At 39.4% G+C, this 13140-nt stretch overlaps 1 protein-coding gene across 1 annotated transcript in view; it reads left to right on the forward strand.

Moving 5' to 3' along the window:
- Positions 1-6884: 6884 nt before the first annotated feature.
- PHYHIPL (phytanoyl-CoA 2-hydroxylase interacting protein-like) overlaps positions 6885-13140 on the forward strand; it is a 59864-nt gene continuing 53608 nt past the window's right edge. Inside the window, exon 1 of the mRNA XM_014940513.1 lies at positions 6885-7029. The gene's annotated coding sequence lies outside the window, so the exon portion shown is untranslated. The remainder of the gene's footprint in view (positions 7030-13140) is intronic.

Here is a 13140-nt window from a genome sequence, read left to right on the forward strand (position 1 = left end):
GTAAACTTAGCCTCTCCCTGCTTCACCTGTATGTTTTTCCCCAGGACTTTATCTCACCCCTTCTCTCGCTGTAAATTTAGAGAGACAGACAAATTACTATCACATGTAGCACTCACTGCTAGGGCTGTGCCAAGGGCCTTTGACTCTCTCTTAGCCCTGGTCTGTCAGATAAATTCTTACCATGTTAATCATTAGGCAGTACCATAGCTCAGCACAAAGTGCTGCTTTGGGTTATCTTTGGTGCCACCAGTGCATGTTGCTCTTGTTGATTCCAGTGGAAGCTCTAATTTCATATTACGTGTTATCAAAGGATATCAGATCATCCTTTACACACAAGCTTTCCACAAGTTAAATCTGTATATTCTTCAGGAGTAAAAGCCTCATTTTTATGCCGTTCCCCAGCAAAACTGCTTTCATGACATGGTGCGGGACTACTGATAAACATTTGTAAGGATGGAAACATACATTGGTATAATTTACTGGGTTATTTGGAGCTTGAAATGAAGGAGCATGCATGAAAGTGGGACACCAGTGGCTAATGCTTCTGACTGACATTTATACAGCAAAACATTTTGGCGTTTACTTTAGGGATGGAGTGTGTGGATAAGTCTCTTCTCTGTCCCTGAGAGTAGCTGAGGAATGCTGTGCTGTTCATTCACCACTTATACACGTTTTTCTCTTAATCCTCTAAGAAATGTGGGCAAATCAATTAATAAAAGTTGCACTTTGGAAACAATACATTTTATTTCCCTTATCAGAGGGAATTTTGTGTGCCATATCTCCAAATGTCCTAGAAAATCCGTGCTTTTTTAATGTCATCCATTCTTTGTTTATTATTGAATTCTTTCTTACACTGATTAAGAAGTACTGGCTGCCCACAAAAGATTAAGAATCCATACAGATCACTTATCCAAGCTCAAATCTTGTATACAATTAAAATCCTCCTGCAATTTTAGCTATGCTTTGAAATTTAAATGGATTTAGAGAAAAGCTCCTTAAGGATGTTTCACATAGTTAGATATTTTATTGTATGTAAATTGTACATACATGCTTACAGACAGATGTGCATAATGTGATGCTGTAGTTTTCTTTATCAGAGTCATAGGTGGATTTAGAAAAATCTCCAGTTCCAAACCAGCAATTACACAGGACCTCTCCCTCTACTGATGATAAAATCTGTATTTTAGCCTTGTTCTTGAAAAACCACAGATACTCAGTGTTAGTTTAAACTCACGTATGGAGGCTAAGTTTCACGTCTAATAGCCTTCAGAGCAGCATGTCAGATTTAAGAGGTGGAATGCTACTGCAATTCAATAGGAACTGGGCAGCTAGCTCTTTCAGACCCCTTGGAAAATCCCTGTCCAAATGTGGAGGAACAAGACATCTGCAAAACAGATTAAAAAATTACTTGGAACAACTTTTATGGACATCTGAATCCGAAGTATTTTTAAGGCCCTTCCTGTTCCAACTCTCTCCTCTCGTTCAGCTAAATGCATCCTCAGCTCTGTGGAGCAAGATGCTGGGCTTTAAAAGCCATCACATTTTAATGCATAGAAAAGCTTTTTTTTTTTTTTTTTTCCCCTTCTTTTGGCTGAGGATTGAAACTAACTTCTCTTGGGCTTTGAAGCAGAGTTAGTTCTCAAGAAAAGGTCTATATTTTAATGTACACAGCTGGACAGCTGGAAATGCCAGCTGTCTGAACCTGTTCAACAGCATAAAACTTCAGAATAAGTCCCGAGACAGAATGGTTGCTGGCCAGAGAGTAGAAAAAGTAATTAAAGGTGTTTAATAGGTGCATTTATCAAATAGCTCTGTGGTTTATCACTTAGTTCTACAGTTTATCACAGGAATATCACTTCCAGGCATTCCTGGCTGTATGCAAAACATGCGTGCTGGCCCTGGCTTTTTTCTGCTCAAATATAATGTTCCATGGGAACAGCAAAATCTGCAGAAGTCAGAGATCAAAACTGAATGTTATTTCCAAAATACCAGTGATACACAGAATGCTGTCATGGAAACCTTCCTTACGGAGCCTTTAGCATAATCGGCAGTCATCCCACACTACGCTGCAGAAGTATTCATCTGTCACCACACCAGACTATGTAGTCTATAAATTGTAGTCACAATAAATATGCAGATTTTCCTTGTATGACACTGCTTTTCGTGGACAAATGGTGCAGCCTGCCTTTTCATACCAGAATATCTGGCTATACATTGCAAAGTTATGTGGGATCAGATGGACTTTATTTCCTTAAGATAACTGGAATTTCCTCTTTCCTCTGAAGCCCATGTTGGTATCAAAAGCTATTGTGGTTTCATGAACACATTTTAACTTGCTTCTGACTTGAGGTAGAACTCCTACTTGATCATGTCCCATCAAAATCAACATTTCATTGCTACTGGTGGTTCTGCTTATCCTTCACAAAATCCTTGTGGTTATTACTTACATTTTCTGAGGTAATTTATCTTTTTCCAGACCATAACTAGAGACACCATACTGAATTTCCACACAATAAGTCAAGCAACAATAAGAGACCACAAAGAGAACCACAAAAGGTATTCAAATAAGTAAGCTATGAAAATGCAAGTATCAGCTTCTTTTGGACTTGGTATATTTAAGTGAAGGGGACAATATATTCAGGCCATGTCACAGTATGGTTTTAGTTGCATCTTTAATTTTCAGGTAGAATAGAAAGGCTGAATCAGGACATTTGGAATTTATTACAGGGAGAAAAGAAGGAAACCATTGATATTTTCTTGGTTTGGGCTTAGATTGTTCCCAGCAGCTGATTCCTACAATACGCAAGTGGATTTTTTTCTATGCCTTTCAGTGCAGGTGGTTCAGTGCCTAAAGGGCATTGATGAATATTTAAACAGATTGCACTAACCAGAACGTATGTTAAAAACAAACCCCAAACCCCTCAAAATTTCCATGATGGAATTATAGTGATTCATAAGCCTTAGCTATCATAAACATGATAACTAAAAGAAAAATAGAAAGATATAGGCTCCTCTATGCCCTTATCAGCACTGGAGTTAATCTCTGTTCCCCTTACAGGAATTGTATCTTCGTAGACAATCCCAGGAAATGCTGCAAGTCATTCTAACCTAAAACCTTATTAAGACTGTCCATTATTTATGCCTATCTTTAAAGAAATAGCCAAGAGATCGTCAAATACCTCCTTTCTCATGCTGCATGTTTGCAACTAAGTGTTAGAAATTAAGTCATATAAATGATACTGTTTGGAGTAGGACTTTTCTAGGTCTCACTACACAGTAAATAAAATTACAAGAAAACAATCAGATGGGCTACACAAAAACGATGATCATATAAGATCCTGGCACAAATAAGGAGCTGACAGGAATTAGTTCTCTGTGAGTTGGGCTCCAAAGAATAAAGAACTAAGAGTAGGAGATAATGGGCTTGGGGAATTTCACAGAAGTTAATGGTGCTTGTAGCACTGCGTGGTATCAACTTTGCTCCATGGCCTCTTCTAAAAAGACTGTCACATGACCACAGGAGGGACAAGAAGGGAGATGCCATCTGTGCGTTGTGGGCTAGTGGGGAACACAAAAAAGTCTACTTTTCACTTTGGTTTTTGGTCTAACATAGCATTCGTGACTCTGACTCTTCCCTCGTCTACCAGATCTGTTTTTCAGATGAGTAAATATTAGTAAGTTTTATGCCAAAGATGTTAGGGGATAGGTTTCCCTTGTGTTTCTATATAAGATGGACTAAGTCAGTCTTAAGAAAAACAAAGCTCTTAATTTACTTTCAGGCTGACTAGATGTATCTGCTGTGCTCTTACTCCATGCTGTCTTGCTCACTCCCCAGCAAAACACATTTTTGATTATTCAGCTTGGAAGATCTCTCTATACCGACTGACCACTAACCCTAAGTCTCAATTTCTGCTTTACTTATGTTGTGGAAGTTGCAATAAAATGAGATTTAAAATAATGTGGAGTAAGTTGTATGAGTTTTCCCTGCCAGATTTTAGGAGGCTTCCCTCATCATTATGAGAGAGAATACTCATCCTATCTGACTTAAAGCTGTACATGGACTGTATTGGGAAAGAAAGTCTCCTCCTCAGATCTTTTTCCCCCTAAAAAAGAGATCCCAAATAAAAGTTTCTGACTTTCTATTCAATATTTAAATTGCTCAGAAGCTCCAGTAATTTTTGAAAGAGGTCTTCTGCCTTCTGCTTTCATTTCCTCCCTTTTAATAGGAAACTCTTTGTTCTGTGTCTTAAAGTGAAGAAAAGTACACTTCATTAAGCCTGCAATTGTTTAGAACTCAGAAGTGTAGATTGATTAGCAAATACTCTACAATAGCTCTTATAATGGAGAGCTTTAAATAAATGGGTTTTAAACTATTCTTACAGTTTCTAGTGCTTTTTATACAGTCTAAACATGCTGTGTACACTATTCTTTGACTCTGCTGTGTTCCTGGAGGGGAATGAATCAGAATATTCTGAATGCCTTATGTAACGTATTTAGAGAACTTTTTTGTTTGTATCTTTGTTTGAATTTCTTGGACGGAATTAATTAATGGCAAAGTATAAAGGCCAACTTTGAAATCCAAGCTGACTTATACACTAGAGCTCAATTTGTATTCTACATCAAGGAAATGTTTGGATTTGAAAGAAGGACACCATTATCAAAAAGATTTCTGTAGATGGCTCTGTTCTTCAGAGTGCCATCTCTTTGCCACAGAAGTGCGGTTTTAACATTTGGGTAATTCAAAAGGAATTTGATTTTTTGATCAGAGTACATATTTAATTCCTTATTAAAAATTAAATGCAGAACAAGAAATAGTAACTGATTTGGAATAGGGGGAAAAAAAAAGGTTGTATTTGTTTAAAACAATGTTAACTTGAGAGGAAAGGTAGAGAGAATAAGGTTTGTAGTTTGTCCTTTTATGGTCCTGTAGAAATCTGGTGGGGTAACAACAGCTTTTAGCAAAGCGAAAGATTCATTTTCTTTTCATATCCATATTTGCTTTGCAGTTTTGCAACTATGTTCCTTTGTACAGGAGTACATTACTGCAGTGATATGTAAGGATTAGCTTCTCAGTGGGTATAAATTTGTCTGGCTTCACTGAAGACAGTGGAATAAAGACAATTTACATCAGTTTCCAAAGAGTTTGATCAGCTGATCATTGTGGCAGTGGGGAAGTTGGCAGAATAATCCTGCCTTTTGTCTTTGGAGAAAAGGGGTGAAATGCCATGTTCCACTTTACAGACAACTTAAGCACTATCTTACAGTATGTTGGCGTGTGAGCTTCACCCCTCTGCCTGCTCCATTGTGGGACAGGCAAAGCAGAGAAGGTGGAGGTCCTGCTTGCACACCTATGCTTTCCTAGATTTCAGGTTCTACATTCAGGAAGGGCTTTCCTTGCAATTAAAGCAACTCTGCCTAAGTGATAACAGAGGAAATGAAAAAGAAAAAACAACCCACCATCATTTGGGGCTATAAAACATACACCATTTTCTGTTAAAGCTACTGGAATTTCCCCCGAGTATACTGTAGGAGTGACATTAGCTCTTGGTTTGTACGTGGCGGGACATGAGGAAAGTTTGACATCCAGTATTTGCAGAAGACTAGACCAGTACCTGTGTTACTGCTGTAGGAAGCAGAATGCTCAACAAGGAAGGCCAGGGGGTTTCAGGTCCGTGCGTTAAGTTCAGGAAGTACAGGGGAATTTTTGCCAGTCTAGAATTTCCAGAGAACTCAAAGCTTGCTGATTTTCTTCTGATCTATTTCTTGTGTTCTCAGGCCTTGAAGTTTGTGCGGTCACTTAGATCTGTGCAAAGTCAGCGTAATGCTCTGGTAGCTCATATATAGTGCCTAGCAGTAGGGTATTAAGACTTCTAGGTAGATGAAAGATCTTGTCTTTATGCTTTCCAGGATTATCCTCCCTGTCAAAGAGAGATTAGACAGGAGGGAGTAGAGTGCTGATAACATCTTTTATGCTTTTGAATATTTGTAGGCTAGAGAGAAAATTGGTTGAGATGGGGTTTTCTGCTTTTAAAATGTTTTTTCTCCTCGCAGTAGTAGCTATCTTTTTTTCTTCTCAAACATTATGTATTTTCTGCCTCACTTATTTATCTCTGTGGCACCTTGGCATGCCATGAGAAATGTTAAACACTGTCCAGTCTGTGTCTTCAGAAACAATGGAGCATTAAAGACGATTTGGTAGCATCAAAATCTGCATGAGAATATTTATCACAGTCCCACCACATTCCCTTGTCCTATTTGTCTGTTTCTCCTATTTCTTTTTCTACCGGCAAACTTCCATATTCTTAGAAGAGATGGGGAATTAGGATACAGACAGTAGCTGGTGTACAGAAAGTAACCCAGCTTCTCTGCCCTATTTGACACTGGGTGATCATGGATTTCCTCCAGAGCTGTCGAGAGCACTGTGGACAAGCCCGTGTTTATACTCCTGCAGTACAATGTGAGCAGTGGCACAGAAAGGCTGCTGGGCTCCTGCCAAAGGGCCCCACAAAGGCAGCCAGATCATCTCCCTGCGAGGCGAATACGATGACGGTGGCGGCAGGGGAAGCCTGGTTGTGCAGCCACCTCCTCCTCTCCCCTGCTTGCCCTCCCCAGTTCTGGTACCAGGAGAGTATACGTATTGAGAGGGGAGGTGACCAGTAGCACTGACTTCAAAGGGATTTTGGGAGGCAGGCTGCCTTCAGAGCTCAAAGCTCACACCCGCCTGACTTTGTGATGGGACTAGTAGCATCCCAGATCCCTTATTGATGCTACACTTCAGGTGTCTTTGGTGTTTGGCTAGTGGCCAGAGTGGGCAGGACCATTGCCCACATGAGGCCCCAACACAACATTCAACAAAATCTCTCTTCTCTGTACCCGAATGAGGGGACTGGCAGGAGCTGGGGGAGGAGCACCAGGAGGGCAGTGCAGAGCCCTCTGCCAGGGGAAGGGCCCACAGACACGGTGCCATCTCCAGCCTGGGAGAGAGTGGCTCCTCAAGCAAGGATCCCAACTGGTCACCCTGTGCACAAGGTATGACAGCCTTGGGTCAGAGGGAGACTGGAAAGAGGGAGGAAAGGGAACTAGAAAAGAGCTGAGCAACTAAGAGAGAAAGGTGATGAAAGCAGGGAAACCAGGACAGAAGGGCTTGGAAGAACGTGACTCACTGCCTGCAGGGGAAATGAGATTCAATGAGAAGTTCAGATATGCGGAAAGTAGGGAATAGCGATGCTGTGGGGAGCAGGAGGAGAATTAACTATAGAATTAATGGCTTGATGCAATCCTGAGTATGCAATGACTGAGGGATTTGGGTGGGAATACCCATGTTATACAGGCAAATCTGATGTGCATTTTCTTTAAATTTTTACTCTGCTGGCATAAAGTATTTTCGTCTGCTTCCCGCATGCCTCCAGAGTTTACAACAGAAAATTCTATTCTTCTACATTGCTGATTTTCTCCTAAGCCATGAAGTCAGAAAATGGTCTAAAAACAACTTTCAAAACCAGGAGTTTCCCTTCCTGAAATCAGCAAGGAAGGGATTCACTGTGTCTCAATCTGTCAGGTTTCCCATCTGTTCAAAAGGTCGTGGCTGCTTCCATGAAACGAATACATTTACTTATTTATTTATTTTTGGTGGAGGGGAGTACATGTATGTGATTTGGGAAGAAAATGTAACAGATGGTGGCCTCTTCTGAAGGGATGGTCAGAACTGCTCTTTAGCATGTGACAAAGCTCAAATATGATTTGTTCTCTTGGACTGGAATGCCTTTGGATCCCAGATGCTTGAGGATAAAGGTTTTCTTGTTTGTTTGTTGCTTGTTTTCCGAGTCGCGCTTTATTTATTTATATATGCGCAGAATAATCTATTCTACTGGGTGGGATGTCAGACTATTTATTTTGGCACCTAGTTTGAGAAATAGGTGCTTTTACTGTGCAGCTGAAGTGCTCTTGCTTCAAGTCCTGTTAGGATTGTAAAACCCACTAGAGCAGCAGTTCACTGCAGTATGAAGAGTCAGTAGTGTTTGGCTTTATAAATTTCTCAACTCTTTCCACGCTCTATATCAAATTCATGCATAAAACATTGCATTTTCATGAATCTCACATGGGTCAGCGTACTTGGATTTTCTGTTTTAATTTTTTTCATTTAAATTCTTATTGGAAAGCTAGTTATTTAGGGTATGAACGTCCAGCTGTCCTTATTTTGATACAAGATTGTTTACTGCTTGATTAAGAAAAATTGTCCAAAATAACACTGTATATGTCGTGATAGAGTACTTTCTATACAAAATGTTATTTTACAGTGTTTCTCTATTGACATTTCTCCTAAGATTTGTTTGGTACTTGGAAGGTACACTAGAGAATGTGATGCCAGTACAGTGATGGTTTAAGCCTTATCCTGCCATTATCAAGTGCACAAAACATACAATACTTCAAAAAGGATGGGATCTCTATCCATGGAGTGGCTACAAGACAGACTTCACTCACTAGGGCAGTATCTGCTAGCAAAGAATTCAGAGCTGGGAACAGCAGATATAGTAATGCATCTCAGCTGTCTCTCAGCAATGTGTGAATATTTGCATTCAGGCTGATGGGGTTCTCCCGTGTCCTTGGGACACTGGAAACACCCTGGGAAAGAGCAAGTAGTAGATTTATCCCTCAACTTCTTTGCTGTCCAACCAGACTGGTGATGGCTGCATGAAGCTCTTTTTTTTTTCCCTCTTTGGCAAATACAAATGAGGCAGCTTAAAAGACAACCTTGGTCTCCCGCTGGAAGAGAGGTGGTGACTTTGCTGGGCGGTGAGGTTCTTCACTCCTCTGTCTTGCCTGGGACTGGCCCGTCCCCATCAGCTCTTCTCTCAGGCAGTGGGGCTGACCCCATACTGGAGGTCACACCTGCCCCTGTCGTGGCCTGTCTCAGCTGCCCACTGCTAAAATCAGTCTGCTGATACCTTGCTTTCCAGAGCAACATTTCAGGACCTTCATTTTCATTCAGATGGTACAATTCTGTGGTTTGGGTTTCTGGTGTGAGGGAATGTTGCGGTTTGATATTTCTCTACAGATATAAATTTCAAGCTGTTAGGCTTAAGGCATAGGGTGGAGAAAGTGTCTTCCTTTTTTATGCTTATGACAATAGCTATGAATGTAAATAGCTACATTAATGAGGCTTATTGAAAGTATTTTATTAGGGAATATGCAAGACATTAACTTTTCAGTAAGAAAGTGTAAATGGCCCTTCTTGTACTTGCATGTGAAACTATAAAACTAAATTTCCTATGCATATAAGAGCATTTTTGTCCATCATGGTGGTAGAAGCACTTGAATTTAAGTCATTTTAGTTTGAAGTAGCGCTGTCATTTAGTACTATAAATTTTTCTTCCACTGCTTTACATTCCCAAATTCTTTCATAAAAGACAGCATATGATTTTGTGAATGTAAAAATAAAAACAAGGGTGATGTTCTGTGAGTAGAATCCTCATATTGGAAGCTGTTTTGGAGAGTGGATAAGTGCCGTTACTGCTGATTGGAAAATTTTGTCTTGCTGAGAAGCCGCCTTGTTTTACTAGAGGGTTGACAAGATATTTTGTTGCATTTGTTTTAGAATTTCTTAGTGTGAAAAAGCATGCTTATTCTGGGGTTTGTGTAAATGCCAGCAGCAAGATACTACTGGACAATGCAGAAGGAAATAAAAATGAGGAATTGATTGACTTAGGGTATTTTAATAGGTCCTGAAAATAAGTAACGATTTATATCACATTACTAAATTTAGTGTGTTCGTTTTCAATGAAATGGACTAAAAGGTCAAGCCAAGTGTTACTGTATATATTTTGAGTTTGCTCCAGTTCTGTGTTTGTTGCTATTTGTGTCTGTAAATCAACCTTTTTAAAGCGTCACAGACAAAATTTCTTGAAAATCTCAGTGGTTTTGACTCTTCAAAATGGTGATGTTTCAATTGTTGACGTCACGATAAAATTCTGTTATAGAGAACTTTCTTCTAAGGGAATGTGTATTGCATAAAATATAGACCATTGGGCTCTGGGAATTATTCAAAATTAATACATGTGTAGTTATGACACTCAGAAGAGTAGCAGAGGCGGACCAGGGCAAAGAAAGAAGGCCTTTTAAAGAAGGTGGAGAAAGCAGTGTAGGTACACTCCACAGAGAGAAATGTCATGGCAAAATGAAAACAGAACATGACTAGAAGATAGAAACTTAATACCAGGTGTTTTTTTTTCCTAATAGAAAAATGTAGGGAATCTTTGTGTAAGGGTTGTAAGAGATCCACAGGAGGGAACCTCATGGCAAGAAACAGTTGTAGAAACATACCGTTCTGAGGTGTAGTGCCATTTTTATCTACAATATTGTCTTTGTTGTTTAACTCCAATAGTTATGAAATGTATCAAATTCACATAAACAGAAATAATTTCCTTAGTCCTAAAACAATAATTTTAACATCCTTCCTATTTCTAACAGCAACAAGAACAACAAGTTGTAAATAAGTGCTTTCCTTTTATGGATGCACATGTGGTTTGAAACTGTGCCAGAGGAGGTTTAGATTAAAAGCATTTCTTTATTGAGAGGGTGATCATATGCTGGAACAAGCTTTCTAGAGAGATGGTGGATACCCCAAACCTGTCAGTGTTGGATTTGGAAAATACCCATAATAACATGCTTTAACTTTTGGTCAGCCCTGAATTGATCAGGCATTTGGACTAACTGATCCAATTCAAATAGTCTATTCTAGTCTATATAGCACGTAGAAACTGAGTCTCATAGTAACAAAACTTGTCACGTGCACTTGGCAACAACAGGTCTGTGTGTTTTTCCTTAAGGCTTCAGTCAACTGAGAAAAAGTGCCATGTTGAGCATTACACTGTTTTTCTGTGGATAATTCAATATGTGAATTATTTCACTATTATTTCACTGTTTGCCTATACACTAGATTTCAAGAAAGCAATTTTATGTATACGGTATTTAAGCACCCGCAAAGGCCTGCTGACATTTGCTGGGATTACACATGAAATCCTGCTGTGGATGCAGAGAATATTCAGCTTCTTCCTCCAAAAGGCTAGTCATATCTTCACATATGATGAGATATTTATTGAATACAATGTTAACAGCTACCATATTGCTGTACTCCCACGTTGACGCAAATGTTGGCAAAAGCTACGGTGCCAGCTGCCCATTTACACACTCTAGTGGCACCTTTGCTATTCCTCAAATCCACAAATTGCCATTCTCATCCAATTAAGGCTCAAACGCTGGTGGTTTTTTTTTTCTGCCTCACATATTTAGCAGATTTCTGTCAGAAAATAAAAGATGAAGGTGGATACACAGGAGTCTGTCAAATCACAGCAAACTCAGCAAAGTTAAGACTTTTTAGATGCCAGAAAATACCCTGGAGTGGTCTGTGGGAATATTATGAAAGAGAACCAAGGATTAGTGCAGAGATTGAGGAGATTAAACCTTAATTAAAATGAGCACTCGTATATAGTACATATGGCAGACAGCTATTCTTACAGCTGCAATGGAGCAGAAGTCTTCCTGCGGTTACACAGGTCCTGCCCATCATCCTACCCAAGGAGTGGGCTTCTGCAGTGCCTGCTGGAAAACACATTGTTTAGGTCAGTATAGAAACACGCAACTAGAGAGGACTCCCCATGGCATAGTGCTTCTCTGTAACAAGAGAAGGTGACTTCTGTATTCAGCATTTGTATCTAAACTGCACACATGGTTTTTACACTCCTGCTCATAGACCCTCCAGCCTACAATGGTATGTTTGCTATCAAGCCAAAGCACAGGAGCTGCATTCCCTGCTTGAGTGCACAGAAGTGGAGGTGATGATCGTTTCTGATAACTTTTCATCTCAAGAAGTATTTATCTCAGCCCAAAGGTAGCCTTTGCTTGCTGACCTCCAAAATACGCTGCAAGGCATATTCAGGACTTGAATTTGTGTCCCTTTTTATTTTTAGGTAAGTTTACATGATTTTCTAATGGAGTTACACATGTTTAAGAAAGAAAAACAAGAGGTGTGCAAAGATCATACTGTGGTGGTATGTGGTGGCAGTGTGGTGGTAAAAATGTGAGGAAAAAACCCTGCACTTTTGATGTAAATCCTTCCAGAACTCAATGGCTATTTCAGAATTTTGAAAAAGAAATAATAATAATAAAAAAAGATAGAGAATAAAAAAATATATCTAAATGACATGCCAAAATACCAGCAGTGACATTCTTGTCTGGAGTTTGTGTACTAAGTCAAGTGGGGATCTTCTGGAGTTTCACTGTTTGGATGCTTTCAAAACTCCCCATGTTATAATCCATTGTTTTCCAATATTTTGTGATTTTCAGTAGGACATTTACTGGACAGATGGAACATGAGTAGGTCGTAATTAATTCTTTCAGCAGTTCTAGTTGCATACTCATGGCTGTGTGGGACTATTTACTCTTAAGTGGAAACCTGGAGGTTGTGATGATGTTTGCAAGTATTCCCTTCTAACCTAGTCTGTGTTCTGGAGTAATGTTACTTTAGGGACATGTTTGATAGTTAGAAACAAAGTCTAGAAATAGACATCCACATGTACATCTTTTAAGCAGTGGGGCTTCTGCTGCTCACTCTCTGATAACTTCATTCCTTTACTTTATTGAGGGGTTGCTGCACATAAAGCGTTCCTCCAGATCATTGCCAAATGATTTGTGTATAGTTTCAGGGCATACTATGTTTAAATTAGTTGAGATAGTGTCATAACAGGTATAAACTAATTACTCTAATCAACATTGAAATACAGTGCCATCAAGTCCTAGGTGTCATCTTAGAATGTCTTCCTGTAAAAATCCTTCTGTGCCATTCCACTGCGATTAATTCGGCTGGATTCTTCTGTTTCAACGCCTGTGTCGAAGTCAGTTAACTTCCTTCTTGCTATCACTTTGGGAAGAAAGAAAATAATTTCTGTTTTAGGCGACTTGGAGGTATTTTATGCTTAAACTTTTCCTTACTCTCTGTTTCTTACTTTGCAAAAATATAGGTGTTATATATAAATAAAAAAAAATTATATTGCATATTGTTAGGTAAATGAATTTAAAAGGCAACTCAGCAAAAAAGGGTTGAGAGGGGGAGAATGAAAACCATTACTTCAGTGCAGAAGGAAA

The sequence above is a fragment of the Calidris pugnax genome, unplaced genomic scaffold, assembly GCF_001431845.1.
Source record: "Calidris pugnax isolate Ruff unplaced genomic scaffold, ASM143184v1 scaffold39, whole genome shotgun sequence".
NCBI lineage: Eukaryota > Metazoa > Chordata > Aves > Charadriiformes > Scolopacidae > Calidris > Calidris pugnax.